We start from the raw sequence: 18,283 nt of genomic DNA on the forward strand, positions 1-18,283 counted from the left end.
ATATATTTCTCTACCTGGGCTCTTGGGCCATGTGACATAATTTGTGGTGCTAACAGTCTCATTTATGGTGGGGGCCGCAGGCCACATTGCTTCCGTTTTGGTCTCTGGAGAGATCAACCACATGGACTCACCATGCCCAAATCCCTGGACACCAAACCTCTAGTGAGCTTCCTTGGCTGAGAATATTTTGTGTGCCAAATGTCATTGCTGAGAGAATTAAACCCTGTTTGTTGAACTCCAATGGGCGAGGCCAACTGGACGTTTGCATTCAATCTCTCCTAGACTCACTTTTTCTTGATTTTAATATGTATTGTTTTGGTGTAATAAACTATAACTATGAATATAATAGCTTTTTGGAATTCTGTGAATACTTCTAGTGAATCATTGAAGCTGAATGTGGTCTTAGAAACCCCTAATATAGTTTCAAAGAGAAGAGATATTTTGCCTTCTAATCTTAGGTTGAATTAATGAAGAAGCTTTATCTAGTGAAAAGTAAAAGCTGATTTCCAGGTAACAGTAGTTGAGAACAGTTCTTCTCACTTCTAACAATTTTAATTTGTATCTGAGCTCAAAAAGTCACAGTAAAACCTTACCAGTGCCAAACCATTAACTTTTATAGTAGAGCAAGACAGCACATTCAGCCTTGCAGCCCACACTCATGCATTCATTGCACTATATGTTAGTCATCTTTCTGTTATGGTGACGAAATACCTGAGATAGTCAACTTAAAGGAGGAAGGTGTATTTTGGCTCACAATTTTGGAGGTTTCAGTATATGGTTTGTTGGCTTGTGGTTTGGGAGCACATGGCAGGAGAAACTGCTCGCTTCACTGCAGCTGGGAAGCAAAGAGAGAGAGGAAAGAACTGAGATCCCACTCCCCCTTCAATGGCCCATCCCAGGGTCTTAACTTCCTTCTATTAGGCCCACCTCTGTGGTTCCACACCTCCCAATAGAGCCAAGCTGAGGACCAAGCCTTCAACACATAAGCCTTTAGGTGACACTCTAGATCCAAACAATAGCACATTGTATGTCAGAAATTAAAAACTCTCTTGATTCTAGCTTCTCTTATCTGAGGTTGAATACAGAAAGGGCCAGCATCTTCTGTTTAATCTGGAGAGAAGTTACCCTTGAGGGAAGAAGTTCTCCACTAAAAATCACCCTGCCTGGGGACAGGAAGGAAGGTTTCTGTAAGGACCAGTAGAATATGATTTTTTTGCGGGGGATGTTGGGGATTGAACTCAGGGGCACTTGACCTCTGAGCCACATCCCCAGCCCTATTTTATATTTTACTTAAAGATAGTCAGCCACGCGACCAGCACGCTAGCTTCATACTAGAGGTTTGAAACATAGAAATTAACTAGTGAGTTCAAATTAAAGAAACACAACTCTCAATTACCTTTTTTGCCCAGCTCAGAGACAGCTCCTCCCAGCTCCTGCCTCTAGCCACCTGATGCAGTAGTGAGGTTTACACAAGAGGCCAGCAAGAGAGAGAAACAAGCCAGGGAGTGAGCTTTTATTGGGGAACAAAAAATTCAGGGGAAAATTCCATCCAATGAAGGTCAAGGGGGGCAGCATTCCAAGGTCAGGGTCAGTGATTGGTTTTCAGGTCAGTGGTCAGGCACACCCCCACAGGGACAAGTCCTCGAACCTGGGGAAGGGTGGGGAAGGCTCTGACACAGCTGGTCTAAGCACCTCACACCCAGCCAGGGAGGTAGCTCAAATCACGTGTGAGAACTGCTTCCCACAAGACAGGGTCTCATTGAGTTGCTTAGCACCTCACTAAGTTGTTGAGGCTGGTTTTGAACTTGTGATCCTCCTGTCTCAGCCTCATGAGCTGCTGGGATTACAGATGTATGTCACTGTGCCTGGTAGAATGTGATTTAAATATGGTTTATCCCCTCTGAAACTCATGTTGAAATTTGGCCCCCAATGTAACAGGGTTGAGAAGTGATGGGACGTTTAAGAGCTAATTAGGTCATTAAGAGAGATAAAATACAGTTCTCTTGGAACTAGACTAGTTACTGTGAGAGTGGGTTGTTATAAAGCAAGGTTTCCCCTTGTGTCTTGGCTTTTCCACACAAGCCTACCTGCCATTCTGCTTTTCAGCTATGCTATAGTGCAGCATGAGGCCCTCACCTGATACAATTACCCACTCTAGGACTTCCGGCCTCTGGAGCTGTCAGGGAAATAAACTTTTTTACTTTATAAAGTGTCCACTCTTGGATATTGTTTTATACAGTAACAGAAAACAGACCAATATAGGTTCTAGACATAGTCGGGAGTCTGGCTTTATACTTACTACCTCAAGTCTTTGCAGAGACATTTCTTGAAATACAAGGGACAGAAACTTAAGGTAGGTTCTGTCTTTCTGATATGATTTTATATAAGATCTATCTGTAAGACTTGGAATATCCAAAGACTGGTTTATACTTTTTTACAAGAGTCATTGATAATTTGATTTTTTTTTCTGTGTGAATATGGTACTGTGGATTGACCCCATAGCCTTGTACATGCTAGGCAAATGCCATAACACTAAGCCATATCCCAATGCCTTTAAAATTTTTTTTTTTAGTTGTAGATGGACAGCATGGTTTTATTTTGTTTTTTAATTATATGGTGCTGAGGATCAAACCCTGTCTCACACGTGCTAGGCAAGCGCTCTGCCACTGAGCTACAGCCCAGCCCCAATACCTATGCCTTTTTAACATTTTATTTTGAGACAAGGTCTTGCTAAGTTGCTCGCTGGTCTCAAACTTGATTTTGTGGGGTGTGTGTGTGTGTGATTGAACCCTGGGGTATTTAACCTCTGAGTCACACCCCCAGCCCTTTTTATTTTTTATTTTGAGACAGTGTCTCTCTAAGTTGCTTAGGGTCTTGCTGAGTTGTTGAGGCTGGCTTTGAACTTCCAATCTTCCTGCCTCAGCCTCCTGACGCTGGGATTACAGGCATGCACCACCACCGTGCCCTACTTCAACCTCCCAAGTAGCTGAGATTATAGGCATGCAATATTGCACCTGCTGATAATTTGATTTTCAAAACTTTAATTTTATTTTCATTGAAAATATAAAAGATGTACATGGAAAAATATTTAAAGAGCAGAAACAAGTATATAATTCAAAGCAAAGTCTTCTTGATCTGCTATCATACTTTCCTCTAATTTGATTTTGAGGTCACTCTCTGAAGATTGACTAAAAATTCCAGCTTTGCCCTGATGGAGCTCCAGGGGAGGTGTTTACAGAGTGCCTTTCATAGGATAGTTCCTTATCCTTGCAGAGAATCTAATTCCTAATTGTGTAGCCTATGACCAGTAGTCCCTTTCAGGAAAGTTTTTTATGTGGCTCTTGTCTAACCTGTGTCCTGTTTATTCCTACCAAGGCAGTCACTCTCTAAGGGAGTCCTGATCAGGAAGACAGTTAGATTTGTGTGTGCTGATTGGGTGATGAAGGCAGCTGACAAGACACACGAAATAACAGAAGCAGTGAATCACTCACAGATCCACAAGAGAAGCAGGGTGCCTGTGAGGTGCATGTCTAGAAACAGCAGAGCACTCAACCAGTGGGGTAGGGAGGGAGAGAGACTGGATTTATGGGACTTGTGGTATGGTCCATCAGACTTTCCCTTAGGGGTTGCAGATTGGTTAGTTTAAAGAAAAGACACATGAAAGTGGAAACTTATTTACATGACTCTGGCATTAATCACTATGTTCTTTTTTTTTAAAAAAATAATGTTACTGTACTTTTAACACATTTATTTTATTTATTTGTAGGTGGTGCTGAGGATTGAACCCAGTGTCTTGCTTGCTAGGCAAGTGCTCCACCACTGAGCCACAGCCGTAGCCCCTTCGTTTATGTTACATATGATTTCAGAAATATTCTTTTTGTATGTAAGTACATATGTGTACATATGTGTTTTATTGTGGGGTATGTTGAGTTTTAAGTCAGAGAGATGAGGAATAAGCTTGGCTGTATCACAAACCACCACACGTGGAGCGGACGTTCTCACTAGGCCAAAGGTGTCTGAGTATGACTGGGTTTCAAATAACTTATGTTAGACCTAAAATAGATGCTGAGGCAATGACTGTATTAAACCAACTGATGACATCTGGTGTTGCTCATGTGGGTGTATTCAGATTGTGAAAATTCACCAAAATATAAATGTTTAATTTATACACTTTTCTGCATGTGTTTTATGCTTTAATAAAAATTTAAAAATAATTTTATTTCCTACCACAGATCCAGATCCCTATCTCTTGCCCATCCTTTTCTTTTTTTTTTTCTAAGTGCTGAGGATTGAACCCAGGGACGCTTAATCACTGACCTACATCCCCAGCCCTTTTTATTTTATTTTATTTTTTTATTTTGAGACAGGGTCTTGCTAAGTTGCTGATGCTGTCCTGGATTTTTTTCAGCTTCCAGAGTTCTGGGATTACAGGCATGCACCACTGCACCCAACCCCATTTATCTTCTATATAAGCAAGCAATAGAATATAAGCAAGATACCAGTATATTACATATGATTTCAGAAATATTTTTTCTGTATATAAGTACATACATGTACATGTATCTACCTCTGTTTACACAAATGAAACTGTTTTATGCACTGTGTGTGGGTGTGTGTGTTCAGAAATACATATACATTTTGCTTTTGGTTTTTTAGGATTTTTTTCTCTTAAGTTATAATTATTAAGTCATATTAATTGCATGCAATAATGGGTTTCACTGTGACATTTCCATTCATGCATATATGGTATTTTAATCACATCCACCTCACTACGGCTCTCTTCTGCCCTCCTTTTTCTCCCCCACTCTCTCATGTCTTTTTCCCTTTCCCTGACAGTACTGCTACTTTCAGAAAGTTCATTGTTTTTTGGTTTTGTTTCAGCTACATTTAAAGCTACATTCTTCATATGATATCTACAGACCTACCACTTTCTTTGTCATGGCTAAATAATAGTTGATTATAGGAATAAACTAAAATTTCTTTTAAAAATATTTATTAATAGAAAAAATATAATAGCTGCATCTGGGGAGGGGAAAAAGGAGGGAATAAAGATTCAACTTTGTTTATAACAGCTTCAATCTTTATTTCCAGGAAGCTGAAATAGAAATACTTTCTCCCATTCCTCCTATTAAGTACAATAAAAATCCCATCAGAAAGTCTTTTGGTGTGTGTGTGTGCTAGGGATTGAACACAAGGGTGTTTAACCACTGAGCCACATCCCTTTTTTATTTTTTATTTAGAGACAGGGTCTCACTGAGTTGCTTAGAGCCTTGCTAAGTTGCTGAGGTTGGTGTTGAACTTGTGATCCTCCTGCCTCAGGCTCCCAAGCTGTTGGGATTACCAGCGTGTGCTACTGTGCCCTGCCCAACAGAAAAAAAAAATCTTAAATTAAGAATCTTGGACTGGGATTGTGGGTCAGTGGTAGAGCACTTGCCTCACATGTATAGGCACTGGGTTTGATTCTCAGCACTACATAAAAATAAATAATAAGATAAGGTCTATCAACAACTAAAATTTTAAAAAAAAGAATCTAAACTGCCACTTTAAGAAATTAGGAAGAAAAGTAACCAAGCAAGCAGAAGAAAGGGAAAAGTAAAGAACAGAAATCAATGAAATTGAAAACAGAAAATAGTGAAAATGAATGAAACAAAGATCTGATTCTTTGAAAACTGACAAATCTCTAACAAGGCTCACATTAAAACATGCAAAAGCAACTTAACAGAGGAAAGATAGCCTTTTTTAAAAAAGGAATAAACGTAGCCTGTGTGGTGGTTCACACCTATAGTCCCAGTTACTTGGGAGGCTGAGGGCTGGAGGATCACTTGAACCCAGGAATTTGAGGCCAGACTGGGCAACATAGCAAGACCTATGAAAGAGAAGGAGGGGTGGGGCAAGGAAGGAAGGAAAGGAAAAGAAAAGAAGAGGAAGAGAGAGACTACTTTTTAGGGCAGTTTTAGGTTCACAGTAAAATTGAGTGGAAAGTACAGATAGTTCCCATATAATGCCCCCTCTCCCCACACACCAACAACCCCCCTGATATTAACATCCCTCAAGAGAGTTGTAGATTTGTTACATCGACACATCATTATCACCCAAACTTCTTAGTTTACTTTAGGGTCACTCTTAATGTTGTATATTCTATAAGCTTTGGCAAATGTATGGTGACATGTATCTGTCAGATCACTCGGGGCAGGCAATGGCCAAAGGAGGCAGATTTAAAAGGACCGCTGAACAGGCTTTATTGAGATATCACTCTCTGGTGGAACTAGATCAGACCCACAGAGAGGACAGGAGAAGGGTCTGAGGAGAAACCGCGTGGAAGCTCCACAGGACTGGACTTTTTTGGGGCTTACAGCAGGAAGGGAAGGGCTTGGGACAGGAAAAGGTGTTTCTAGGGTCCCTTGCCCCCTTGAAGTTGGTCAGGGGAGTTGGCTGAACTCCAGGATTGGCCAGGGGGGTCCTGTTGATTGACAGGCGTTTGTCAGGAGATCTGGCTGATTGACAGGCGTTTCCGCTGGCATCTGATTGATGTTCTTTTTCGGTGCGGGCTGCTTTGTTCTAAGTTGCCACTAAGTCGCCACCAAGTCGCCGCCACTGACCTAACAGTATCCGCCATTATATCATCATATATGTCATATAACATGTAAAATCATTACAGAATCTTATAATATAGTGTCACTGCCCTAAAAATCCTGTGCTCTGTCCATTCATTCCTTCCTCTCCTCAACTCCTGGAAACGTCTGATCTTTTATCATGTCTGTAGTTTTGCCTTTTCCAGAAAATCATCTAATTAGACTCATACAGTACATAGCTTTTCCAGATTGGCTTCTTTCACTATTTATATTCACTTCTTTCATTACTACATGCAATAAAGTTTTTGCTGTGTGTTTTGTGTTTGTATGATTTGATAGGTTGCATTCAGAGGTTTTTTTAATATTTATTTTTTAGTTGTAGCTGGATACAATACCTTTATTTTATTTATTTATTTATTTATTTATTTTTTAAATATCTTTATTTTGTTTTTTCATTTTTATGTGGTGCTGAGGATGGAACCCAGTGCCTCACATGTGTGAGGCAAGCACTATGCCACTGAGCCACAACCCCAGCCCCTATTTTATTTATTTTTATGTGGTGCTGAGGATTGAACCCAGGGGCACTTTACCACTGAGCTACATTCTTATCCCTTTTTATTTTGAGACAGGGTCTCACAAAGTTGCTGAGGCTGCCCTCAAACTTGCAATCCTCCTGCCTCAGCCTCCCAAGTTGCTAGGATAACAGGCATATACTACTGCATCTGGCTTCATGCAGGTTTTTGTGTACACATAGTTTTCAATCATTTGGGTAAATACCAAGGACTGTAATTGCTGGATCATACAGTAAGAATATGTTTAGTTTTGTAAGAAACTGCCAAAATGTCTTCCAAAGTAGATATACCAATTTGCATTCCCACAAGCAATGAAGAGTTCTTTTTGCTCCACATCGTTGTCAGTGTTCTGGAGTTTGGCTGTTCTCATAGATTTGTAGTGGTTGTTATCTTCATTTACAATCTTTCATGACATGAAATGAACATGTTTTCATAAGCTTATCTGTCATCTGTATATTCTTTTTTTCTTTATTAAATTATTTATTTATTCTAATTTGTTATATGTGATGGAAGAATGCAATTCATTTCATATTACACATATAGAGCACAATTTTTCAAGTCACTGGTTATACACAAAGTAGTTTTACACCATTCGTGTCTTCATACATGTACTTAGGGTAATGATGTCTATCTCATTCCACCATCATTCCTACCCCTTTGCCCCCTCCCTTCCCCTCCCTCCCCTTTGGCCTATCTCAAGTTCCTCTATTCTTCCCACACACATCCCATCGCCATTATGAGTCAACATCCTCATATCAAAGAAAACATTTGACCTTTGGTTTTTTGGGACTTACTTACTTCACTTAGCTTTATATTCTCCAACTCCCTCCATTTACCTGCAAATACCATGATTTTATTCTTTTTTTAATGCTGAGTAACGTTCCATTGTGTGTATATACCAAAGTTTCCCTATCCATTCATCTACTGAAGGGCATCTGGGTTGGTTCCACAATTTAGCTATTGTGAATTGTGCTGCTATAAACATTGATATGGCTGTGTCCCTGTAGTATGCTTTTGGGTATAAACCAAGGAGTGGGATAGCTGGGTCAAATGGTGGATTCATTCCAAGTTTTCCAAGAAATCTCCATACTATTTTCCAGATTGGCTGTACCAATTTACATTTCCACTGGCAATGTATGAGTGTGCCCTTTTCCCCACATTTTCACCAACACTTATTGTTGTTTGTATGTAAGGGTCCGGCGAATGTCAGAGGAAGAGACCACCAAGGGACCTTGACTCATGCAACAGCAAAAGGGGTTTATTGAGATTCCAGCATGCTGGGGCTCCGTGCCCACTCGAGAAATGAGAGCAGCCCAGAGCCCAGAGCAGGGGTTGTGCAATGCTTAAGTACACTTTTTGGGAAGGGCGGGACTTTACATACATCACAGTCTCCTTTAACAAATCACCATACACCGCGGGAAAGTCAAACAACAACTCCCAAACATGATTAGTTCATTCATTGGCGGGAACAGGTCGGGCGGGGATGATAGGTCATTCTTAAGGAGGGGGTTACATTCAAACTGATTGGTCCAGGCCGTGCGATGCCTACGTGCAAGATCGCACAGGGCCCTTAAGTTATTAAACAACCAGGCGGTCAGGGGAAATATTTACTGGGCGGTTCCAAGCATTGTCTTAACAGCTACAGGAATTTCAGGTTTTGCATGTAGCATAGGAACTTAACAATACCTAGTCCTTCACTTTTTAACTCAGGCCTTGCAGCTTAGGAACTTTACAATGCCCGGTCTTTTACACTTTAACTTCAATTTCTTTTACCCTTACATGTATTCCTAATAGCTGCCATTCTGACTAGAGTGAGATAATATCTTACAGTAGTTTTGATTTGCATTTCTCTAATTGCTAGAGATGTTGAACATTTTTTCATATATTTGTTGATTGATTGTATATCCTCTTCTGAGAAGTGTCTGTTCAGTTCCTTGGCCCATTTATTGATTGGGTTATTTGTTTTTTTGGTGTTAAGGTTTTTGAGTGCTTTATATATCCTCGAGATTAGTGTTCTATCTGATGTGCTATGGTAAAGATTTGCTCCCATTCTCTAGGCTCTGTATTCACCTCACTGATTGTTTATTTTGCTGAGAATAGTTTTTTATTTTGAATCCATCCCATTTATTGATTCTTGGTTTTAATTCTTATGCTATAGGAGTCTTATTAAGGAAGTTGGGGCCTAATCTGATATGATGGAGATTTGGGCCTGATAGACCCAACCTGATCTTTTCTTAAAATTGGGAGCCATTGAAAGGTTAAAGAAATTGAAATGTAAAAGATAAGATTTGTTTCAAGTTCTGTAAAGTTTTTAAGTTCTGTTAAGTTGTATTTGGAACCTGAAATTCATGTGGAAGTTTAAAACAACTCCCGGAAAAGCCACTGAAATATATGTTGAAATCTCCCCTGACCATCTGGTTGCTCTGTAAAAACAACCCCCTCCCCACCCAGAAACTGTGCAGTCCGGCACGTACACACCTCAGGACTTAAGCCAATCAGTTCAAATGTATACCCTCCTTTGTGCTGACCATCACCCCTACCCGACTTGTTCCTGCCAGTGAATGTACTAATCATGGTTAAGAGTTGTTGTTTGATTTTCCCGCTGTGTGTGATGATTTGCTATGCTGTATGTGAAGTCCCTGCCCTTTCCAAAGAATGTATATAAGCTCTGCTCAAGCTATTCTGGGGGCTCTTGGCTCTTTACCCCTTCGAGGTGAGCTTGGAACCCCAGCATGCTGGACCCCCAATAAACCCTTTGCTGTTGCATGAGACAGTCTCTTGGTGGTCTTTTCCTCCGACGTTCGCCCGACCTTTACACCGTCTTGCCACAAAGCCATGAAAAGATAATTTTGGCTTTACTATAAATTACTGCAAATTCTGAACCTGCTTGGAATGCCTGCCCGTGCCTTGAACTCACCCATGCCTGGCTCTCTGGCCAGATATCAGCCCTCTCTGAAACTTAGTGACACCTCATAAATATTGGCCTTCCCTGGCCAGACAACGACCCTCTCTGAGGCTCTAATGGTCCTCATAAATTCTGATGTTAGGGCCAGCAAAAAATGTAAACTACCATTAGTGTGATGCTTGTCAGAGTTTTGTTATCTGTAACCCCCCTTTGTGTAACTTTCTGGGCTATAAAGCTGGGCTGCAGAAAAGCTGGGGTTGCTGTCTTGTTCCCGCCGTTTTGGGAGGGAGAGGCAGCCCGGCCGGTTGAAATAATAAGCTTGCTTTAATTTGATTTTAATTGGAGTCAGTGGTCTTTTCTTGCATCCTGGTCTAACAGGCCTACTTTTTTTTCCATTAGGCACAAGGTCTCTGGTATAATTCCTAGGTTCTTGATCCACTTTGAGTTGAGTTTTGTGCATGGTGAGAGATACAGATTTAATTTCATTTTGTTACATGTAGATTTCCAGTTTTCCCAGCACCATTTTTGAAGAGGCTATCTTTTCTCCAATATAAGTTTTTGGTGCCTTTGTCTAATATAAGATAACTGTAGTTATGTGGGTTAGTCTCTGTGTCCTCTATTCTGAACCATTGGTCTACAGGTCTATTTTGGTGCCAATACAATGCTGTTTTTGTTACTATTACTCTGTAGTATAGTTTAAGGTCTGGAATAGTAATGCACAAGCTTCACTCCTTTTGCTAAGGATTGCTTTGGCTATTCTGGGTCTCTTATTTTTCCAGATGAATTTCATGATTGCTTTTTCTATTTCTATGAGGAATGTCATTGGGATTTTGGTTGGAATTGCTTTTAATCTGTATAGTGCTTTTGGTAGTATAGTCATTTTGACAATATTAATTCTGCCTATCCAAGAGCAAGGTAGATCTTTTCATCTTCTAAGGTCTTCTTTAATTTCTTTCTTTAGCATGCTGTAGTTTTCATATAGAGGTGTTTCACTTCTTTTGTTAAGTTGATTCCCAAGTATTTTATTTTATTTTTTAGGCTATTATAAATAGGGTGGTTTTCCTAGTTTCTCTTTCTGAGGATTTGTCACTGATATACAGAAATGTCTTAGATTTATGAGTGTTTATATCCAGCTACTTTGATGAATTCATTTATTAATTCTAGAAGATTTCTGATGGAATGTTTTGTGTCTTCTAGGTATAGAATCATATTGTCTTCAAATAGTGATAATTTGAGTTTTTCTTTTCCTATCCATATCCCTTTAATTTCTTTCATCTGTCTGATTGCTCTGGTAGAGTTTCAAGAACTATGTTAAATAGAAGTGGTGAAAGAGGACATTTTTGTCTTATTCGAGTTTTTAGAGAAAATGCTTTCGATTTTTTTCCATTTAGAACAATGTTGGCCTGGGGCTTAGCATAGATAGCCTTTACAATGTTGAGGTATGTTCCTGATATCCCTAATTTTTCTAGCATTTTGAAAATGAAGGGGTGCTTTATTTTGTCAAATGCTTTCTCTGTATCTATTGAGGTGATCATATAATTCTTATCTTTGAGTCTATTGATGTGATAAATTTCATTTATTGACTTCTTTTTTCTTCTTTTTTTTTTTTTTTTTGGTGATACTGGGGATTAAACCCAGGGCCTTGTGCAAGCACTCTACCAACTGGGCTATGTCCCCAGCCCTACATTTATTGATTTCCGTATGTTGAACCAACCTTGCATCCCTGGGATGAACCCTATTTGATCATGGTGCACTATCTTTTTGATAAGTTTTCATATTCGATTTGCCAGAATTTTACTGAGAATTTTTGCATCTATATTCATTAGAGATATTGGTCTGAAGTTTTCTTTCTTTGAAGTGTCTTTGTCTGGTTTTGGAATCAGAGTGATGTTGGCCTCATAGAATGTGTTTGGAAGTGCTCCCTCTTTTTTTATTTCATTAAATAGTTTGAGAAGTATTGGTATTAATTCTTCTTTAAAGTTCTTGTAGAACTCAGCTGTGTATCCATCTGGTCCTGGGCTTTTCTTGGTAGGCTTTTGATGGCGTCCTCTATTTCTTTGCTTGAAATTGATGTTCATAATTGGAGTTTTCTCTCTCCTCTTCATTAGCATTGCTAATGGTTTATCAATTTTATTTATTTTTTCAAAGAACTACCTTTTTTGTCAATTTTCTCAGTTGTTTCTTTTGTTTCGATTTCATCTTTGATTTTTAATTATTTCCTTTCTTCTACTGCTTTTGGTGTTGATCTGTTCTTTTTTTTTTTTCTAGGGCTTTGAGATATAATTTTAGGTCATTTATTTGTTGACTTTTTCTTCTTAGAAGGAATGAACTCCACGCAATGAACTTTTCTCTTAGAACTGCCTTCATAGTGTCCCAGAGATTTTGATATGTTATACCAGTGTTCTCATTTACCTTTAAAAATTTTGTAATCTATTCCTTGATATCTTTTGCAACCCATTGTCCATTCAATAGCATATTATTTAGTCTCCAGGTTTGGAGTAGCTTTTATTTTTTATTTTATCATTGATTTCTAATTTCATTCCATTGTGGTCTGATAGAATGCAGGGTAGTATCTCTACTTTTCTGTTTGCTAAGAGTTGCTTTATGGCACAATATATGGTCTATTTTAGAGAAGGATCCATGTGCTGCTGAGAAAAAATATGTATTCGCTCATTGAAGGATGAAATATTCTATGTATGTCAGTTAAGTCTAACTTATTGATTGTATTGTTGAGTTCTATAGTTTCTTTGTTTAGCTTTTGTTTGGAAGATCTATCCAGTGGTGAAAGAGGTGTGTTAAAGTCACCCAGAATTATTGTGTTGTGATCTATTTGACTCTTGAATTTGAGAAGAGTTTGATTGATGAATGTAGATGCTCCATTGTTTGGGGCATATAATAACTGTTATGTCTTGTTGATGTATGGTTCCCTGAAACAGTATGAAATGTCCATCTTTATCCCTTTTGATTAACTTTGGCTTTGTTTGATATGAAGTCTGTTTTATTTGATATGTATATGTAGACCATGTGAATGATATAGTTTATCCCAACCTTTCACCTTCAATCTCTGGGCATCTTTTTTTTTTTTTTTTAAATAAGATGAGTCTCTTGAAGGCAGCATATTGTTGGGTCTTTTTTTTTTTTTTAATCCAATCTACCAGCCTATGTCATTTGATTGGTAAGTTTAGGGTTAACATTCAGGGTTATTATTGAGGCATGATTTGTATTACTGGTCATTTTTGTTTATTTTTGGTATTTAGCTTGACTTGGTTTCGCGTTTGGTTGGCTTTTCCTTTATTGTAGTTCTTCCCTTTGCAGATTTTCATATTTTGCCGAGAATGTTCTGTAGTACAGGCTTTCTTGCTGTAAACTCTGTTAGCTTTTGTTTATCATGGAAGGTTTTTATTTCATCATCATGAAAGACCCGCCGATTCCCTGTCCAAGAAAGACACACGAGGCACTGGCTGCAAAAGCAAGAGGCGATTTATTGCTACACAGGCGCCTGCGGGTGCTCAGCGAGACCTCAGCCGGAGCTGCGGCGAACTGGCACACCGGGCTCTAGGGCACAGATTTTTTATAGGGAGCAGGGGGTTAGTTTTTAGCTTAGCACAGTAACAGTTATTCTATTGGTTCCTCTGAATTCAGCCTTTAGGTCCGGGGTTATCTATATGGAACATCTTGTGGTAACATTGTGCGAGACTTGAAGTGCTACGTGCAGCTGGTGGGGTTTTGACATGGGGGTTGGGTAAGGGAACATCTTGCAGCTTCAGGGCACAGGGGTTAGTTTTCCTAATGTTGGGCCTGGGGCCTTGGGGTCCTTCAATCAAGTCTGAAACTTAATTTTGCTGGATATAAGATTCTTGGTTAGCATCCATTATCTTTTAGAGCTTGATATATGTTGTTCCAGGATCTTCTGGCTTTGAGGGTCTGGGTTGAAAAATCTGCTGAGATCTGAATTGGTCTTCCCTTATAGGTAATCTGATTTTTCTCTCTTATAGCCTTTAAAATTCTATCCTTATTCTGATGCTTAGGCATTTTCATTATAATGTGTTTTGGTGTAGATCTGGTGTAATTTTGTACATTTGGTGTCCTATAGGCTTCTTGTATTTGATTTTCCAATTCATTCTTCATGCTTGGGAAATTTTTTGATATCATTTCATTGAAGAGATTGTGCAACCCTTTGATTTGAATCTCTGAACCTTCATCTATCCCAATAAGTCTTAAATTTGGTCTTTTGATGGTATCCCATAATTCTTGGGTATTCTTTTCATGGTTTCTTACCATTTCACTGTGAGGTCAACTTTATTTTCAAGATTGTATATTTTGTCTTCATTGTCTGAGGTTCTGTATTCCAAGTGATTTAGTCTGTTGGTGATGTTATCTATTGAGGTTTTTAATTGGCTTATTGTTTCTTTCACTTCAAGGATTTCTGGGGGGTTTTTGTTGTTGTTGTTGTTGTTTGTTTGTTTGTTTCAGAATCTCTCTCTTTCTTGAAGCAATCTCTTGCAACCTATATTTGGTCTCTTATTTCTTTGTTGGTGTGATTGATGGTTGCCTGTATTTGTTCTCTTATCTCTTTGTTGGGAGTGTTCGATTTTTGCCTGTATCTGCTCACTTAGGTTTTCCTTAATTCCCAAATTATTTTAGTTATGTATATTCTGAACTCTTTCTCTGACATTTCACCTACTGCACTATCTATGGATTCTATTGTTGTAGTATCTTGGTTTGTCTGGGGCACTTTCCTCGCTTGTTTTTTCATGATATCTATGTGCCTTCCTCTCTTGCAGTGTAGATCCAAGGTATTACAGCTTTTGCCCTATTGTCTTATAGTGTCCCTACAGGTTACCAATACCTCACTTTTAAGGGAGAGATCAATATTACAGCACTCAATGTACCCAACATGCAGCCATATATTAGTTAGCTTTTATTCTTACATTTACAGTTTTGTCAGTATAATGAGAAATGATGAGTTTGGTTATCTTCTACTATACAGTCAATAGGTTTGTGTAATGGTTTACAGTTTCTAATGGTAGAAGAGGGTCTGGAGGGTTGGCTGAGATGTTTATGAGGTAGAATATGAGAATATATAGGTATTAGATTATATGACTAGTGAGAAGGTAATTATAAGAAGTTGGCTATTAGTAAGAGAAATAAGAGATAGGCAACCCCATACGAGACTCTCTGTTACCTCAGCAAAAGGATAAATGTTAGCACCCCTAGTAGAGAAACCTCTCGTGTAGCCAGGCCCTCAGAGTCCTAGGTGACATCTTACTAGTCCTTATTGTTGTCCCTTGAGAGAAGTACAATATCCCAGTTTCCTGCGATCCTCCTACTTCAGCCTCCGGAGCCTCTGGGATTACCGGCATGTGCTATTATGCTTGACCTTTCTCCCACTCTTTGGATAACAAATATCTTAGTGATATCTCCTTGAAGTTTTGGTTTGCTTTTCTCTAATAATTAGTAAGGTTGAGAATTTTTTCATATGCTTATTGGACATTTGTTGATCTTTGAAGAAATGTCTGTGTCTTTTGCTCATTTTAAAATTAGACTTTTGTTGTTATTGTTGAGTTTTAGGAATATGTACATTTGGATATTAATCTCTTATAAGATATATGATGTGCTAATATTTTCTTCCATTCTTTAGGTTGCCTTTTCACTCTGCTCAAAGTGTCTTTTGATACACAAAATGTTGTAATTTTCACGAAGTTTAATTTGTCTGTTTTTTCTTCTGTTGTGGTGTCATACTCAGGAAATCATTGGCAGATCTAATGCAGTAAAGCTTTTGCCCTATGTTTTCTAGAAATTTTGTGGTTTTAGTTCTTTAGTCCATTTTGAGGTAATTTCTGTATATGGCATTAGGGAAGAATACAACTTCATTCTTTTGCATATGAATGTCAGTTTTTCTCAGCACCATTTGTTGGAAAGATTGTCTTCCCCCTCCTATTGAAAAGTCTTGGCACACTTATTGAAACTTATTCGACCATATATGGGAAGATTTATTTCTGGACTCTATTCCAGAGTCTATATGTTTTTATCCCATGAACACTGTCTTTGTTACAGTATTTTTGTAGTAAGTTTTGAAATCAGGAAGAGTGAATCCTCCAGCTTTACTTTTCTTTTTCAGAACTGTTTTGGCTATTAGGGGTCCCTTGAGTTTCTATATGAATTTTAGAATGAGCTTTTCTATTTCTACAAAAAAAAAGTATCACTGGAATTTAGATGGGGATTGCATTAAATCTGTAGATTGCTTTGGGTAATATTGACATCTTTTTTTAGTTGTAGTTGGACACAATACCTTTATTTATTTACTTAGTTATATGTGGAGATGAGGATTGAACCCAGCACCTTGTGAGTGCTAGGTGAGCACTCTACTGCTGTGCCACAATTCCAGCCCCTACACTGACATCTTAACAGTATTTAAGTCTTCAATCCATGTACATGACATATACTTCCACTTAAGTCTTCAATTTCTTTCAGAAATATTTTGTATTTTCCTTGTACCTCCTTGGTTATTCTTTTTGGTACTATTTTTAAATTTTTTTAAAAGTTGTAGATAGACATAATATCTTTATTTATTTTTATATGGTGTTAAGGATCGAACCCAGTACCTCACAGGTGAGAGGCAAGTGCTCTACCACTGAGCCACAACCTCAGCCCTCTTTTTAGTACTATTATAAAGGGAATTGTTTTTGTAATTGTTTTTCAGATTGTTCATTGTTAGTGTTAAGAAATGCAACTGTTTTTTTTTTGTTGTTGTTGTTGTTGTTTGTTTGTTTGTTTTGTTTTTGTGGCACTGGGGATTGAACCTCAAGGCTTTGGGCATGGGAGGCAAGCACTCTACCAACTGAGCTATATACCCAGCCCTGCAAGTGGTTCTTGTATGTTGACTTTGTGTTCTGCTGTTTTGCTGAATTTATTAGTTCCAACAGTATCAATGTTAATCCTGGTTATAATATGCTTCTACAAAATGTTACCATTGAGGGAAACTGAGTAATGGATCTTTGTGCATTATTTCTTACAACTGCATGTAAATCTATATCTCAGTTTTAAAGTTTAATATAAAAATACCCCAACCTAGTATTACAAAATATTATTCTGTATTAATTCTGAATAGTAGTTGCACCAGCAGTAATAGCATGTAGATATAATGGTACTAAGAAAAACAAACCAGAAGAAATACAAATGGGGGGAAATACATTCGGTAACCAAAGAAATGGAAATTTAAAAAGTTAATGAAATGCAATTTTTCTGCTATTTTCATAAAAAACTAAAAATATTGAGAACATTTTGATAAAGGCATGGGAAAGGAAACACTACTGGTGGGCTTGTAAATTGGTACAAAATAATTTGGAAGGGCAATTTTGTGATTTCCTACCAACAAAGCGATGTCATACAAAAATGTGTTTTTTTAGAAAATTTATAAGTTTTCATTATACCCCAATTACAAGGAAAGAACTCTTAATGATCTTTCATGAGAGGAACGGATCATAATAAAGTACATTTGTACTACCGTTATATTGTTACTGTTCAGAAAAAAACGAGGTAAAAACTTTCTTTGAAGAGGAAACATGAACGCTTTTCCACTCAAGTTCTCAGCTTAGGGCCAAATGTGAATGAAGAGAACCAAAAGTAAAGAGAAAAATCTCCATTTTCTAAGAAACCGCGAGGCAGTCACAACCATAAACCGCTAACTCCTAAGAATTGCGGAAACATGCTGAAATTTGGGTAAAATTCAGACAAACGCAGTGATTCTAGTCTGGGAGACTCGGTTTCAACCTGCCTACGAAAACCTTTTACCCACCAGCCTCTGGGGCCCAAAACCCGGCCGGAGACCAGCCGTCGCAGCGGGCAGCGTATCCGCAGTGTGTGTTTTGACCCTATTTCGGAGTGGACGTGGTCCGGGGACAAAAGAAAGAGGTGGGCTTTTTTCTTTTTTGAGAATTCGTACATTGTTTCTGCCATTTTTAAGAAAGTCTCGTCCCGTCCTGTCCCCCCACCCCGTCCCCCATCCACCACCCCTGGTGCTGGGGCTGGACCCAAGGCCTCATGCATGGTAGGTATGCACTCTGCCACTGAGGTACATATCCAGGCCCTAAAATTTCATTACAAAGAAATAAATAGAGGTAAACAGTGGCAGATGCTGTGCTGAGGAACGTCAGGAATCCTCGGTTCGAATCCTACTTCTGCTCGTAATTCGTTCCGCGTTCTCAAACAATCTTACGCGGTTTCATCTCTGT

Source organism: Marmota monax, unplaced genomic scaffold, assembly GCF_021218885.2.
Source record: "Marmota monax isolate L192 unplaced genomic scaffold, Marmota_monax_Labrador192_F-V1.1 WCK01_AAM20220418_F8-fsc00196, whole genome shotgun sequence".
Taxonomy (NCBI): domain Eukaryota; kingdom Metazoa; phylum Chordata; class Mammalia; order Rodentia; family Sciuridae; genus Marmota; species Marmota monax.